Source organism: Sycon ciliatum, chromosome 10 (assembly GCF_964019385.1).
Source record: "Sycon ciliatum chromosome 10, ocSycCili1.1, whole genome shotgun sequence".
Taxonomy (NCBI): domain Eukaryota; kingdom Metazoa; phylum Porifera; class Calcarea; order Leucosolenida; family Sycettidae; genus Sycon; species Sycon ciliatum.
The window spans coordinates 237,903-240,402 of NC_088652.1; the positions used below are offsets into that span (position 1 = coordinate 237,903).

Consider the following 2,500-nt stretch of genomic DNA (forward strand, 5'->3'; position numbering starts at 1 on the left):
ATGTTTTTTAGTTAGGGTTCGTCGTCCGTGGTACTTTTATGGAAACTGTGGGCAACCAACAGGGCATCGCACGCCGTCGTTAGCCCTGATGGCCCCTGTAGGCGACCAACAGGGCATCGCACGCCGTCGTTAGCCCTGATGGCCCCTGTGGGCGGCCAACAGGGCATCGCACGCCGTCGTTAGCCCTGATGGCCCGACCCCGCACGCTCTGACCTCCTCCAAATATTGCGAGCAAGCCTTCGTGTTCAGAATATTGGCCACAGACACACAATCCTTGTCCACGTACATTGCTATCTTCCGGATTGTGGTCAGGTACATCGCTTGCGTGGACTGCGCAAAGAGGGTCTTCTTCCCAAGGGGACTAGTCAGCCAGTCTTTGAAGTCCACCAGGTCTCCGCTGATAGGGTGCATACACGACAGGCCCAAGTCCTTCTTCTTTTGCGTTTGTTTCGCAATATCTTGCCGAGAAATTCGCTGCAGTCCCTGCGCAGGTCATGCGCAGGTCATGCGTAGGCAATGGCTTCCAGCAGCGCAGGTCATGCGCAGGCAATGACTTCCAGCAGCGCAGATCATGCGCAGGCCTTGTCAAGTGAAGATGATGCACCGCAACTCCTCTCACCAGGCACGTTTGGATCCGCACCGGCATTGAGCAAATGCTGCAAGCAATCAACGGTGCCTCAATCAGCAGCTGCATCAAGAGCTCCACCGTACGAGGGTTGACGTCTCCCCAAAGAGCGACGGAAACGGTAATACCCTGGAACGTGCAACAAGTTCTTGTCAAAAATGTTTGCCAAGAACTTAGAGAAGTAGCATTATAGGCACAGGCACCCCTCGCTAACCTTGCCAACAATGGATCTCCAGAGGCAACCGCCAGGCATCCCTCGCTAGCCTTGCCCACAATGGATCTTCAGAGGCAACCGCCAGGCATCCCTCGCTAACCTTGCCCACAATGGATCTTCAGAGGCAACCGCCAGGCATCCCCCGCTAACCTTGCCAACAATGAATCTACAGAGGCAACCGCCGCTTTGAGTTTGACTCCTTCTCTGAGAACACGGGGTGAGTAACTTTACTTTTCTCCGTGCTTGCAGCTGAACAGGCTGAACAGGCTTACCCTTCCTAGCGTAGCAAGGCAAAGAATCTGATCAACATTCACCTCTGCTATCACTGCCGATTAGGAGTGAAACGCTGAACGTGCAGCAGCAGCAGCAGCACAGTGCGTCTGGCGCTCATCAACATGACAATCGGCAATAAACACACGACAACTGTATCCATCCGGCAAGTTATTGTGGATGGTGTCAAAGGCATCATGTATGTATGTATGCCAAGCTTGGTTGTCCAGGGAGAGCAACAGCGTATGTATGCCAAGCTTGGTTCTCCAGGGAGAGCAACAGCGTATGTACGATGTTCACCGTCCACATGAATCTGAAATCAGCATGAAGAACACACAGACCACACGCAATAAGGACTAAGCCAATGACAACGTGAATACATTGAAAAAATCAAAAGTGCCAATGTTGAACAATGCAGCTGGCAATGGATAGCGACTCCTTCAACTCCGCGGTCTGCCGATGGCCTTAGCCCTTTGACTGCCGATGGCTTTAGCCCTTTGACTGCCGATGGCCTTAGCCCTTTGACTGCCGATGGCTTTAACCCTTTGACTGCCGATGGGTTTAGCCCTTTGACTGCCGATGGCTTTAGCCCTTTGACTGCCGATGGCTTTAGCCCTTTGACTGCCGATGGCTTTAGCCCTTTGTCTGCCGATCCTCTAATGGCGGCTGAAAGCAAACTCTCTTTGAATTGTGCAACTGCGCTACGACTTTGGGATAATTTCGCTTGGCTCGAGAGAGCTGGTCTCCAGCGTTGTGAAGACTGGTGTCTCCTCGCATGGTTTTCCTTATAGTACCTTTCCAGGAAGCTAAATACAGTAAAACCTGGTTTAAACGACCACCCCACGGTGACCCCACGGTGACCCCACGGTGACCCCACGGTGCAAGGAAAAGAGGTCATTAAAGCCAGGTGTCTTTAGAACCAGGTCCCACAGTGTCTCAGTGTAGAACTGTCCGTGCATGAAAAAACGGTGGTTAAGAGCAGGTGGTCGCTAAAACGAGAGGTCACTTACACCCGGTATTACTGTATCTTGAAATTTAGAGAATGAATGCTGGAGTTACGATCTTGAGATTGTCAAAATCGATAAAGGGAAACCAAAGTTGTGGTTCGAACAGCTTCCATTTGTAGTGCGTTCGGCGATTTTCCAGAACGAATTTGGCAGCTATTGGGTATTGAATCCGATTGGGGTATGGCAAGATGTTGAAAAAACCCGTATTGTGCTCGCCTTGGATAGATACGGCGAGCGATGCGGGGGGAGGACTGCTCTCCCACAACTCTCCTTGAGAGGATAGCGAGAGTGATTGTTCACTCTCCTGGGTTTTTCTTACACGATGGTCTGTCTATAGAGCCCTGGTGTACCTCCCTGCAGCAATCAAAGGGTTAATGAGTCTTC

The 2,500-nt window shown here is 51.6% G+C and overlaps 1 protein-coding gene across 1 annotated transcript in view; it reads left to right on the forward strand.

The window, feature by feature from the left end:
* LOC135826074 (mucin-5AC-like) overlaps nucleotides 1-2,500 on the forward strand; it is a 66,411-nt gene that overhangs the window by 40,318 nt on the left and 23,593 nt on the right. The gene's annotated exons all lie outside the window — the stretch shown is intronic.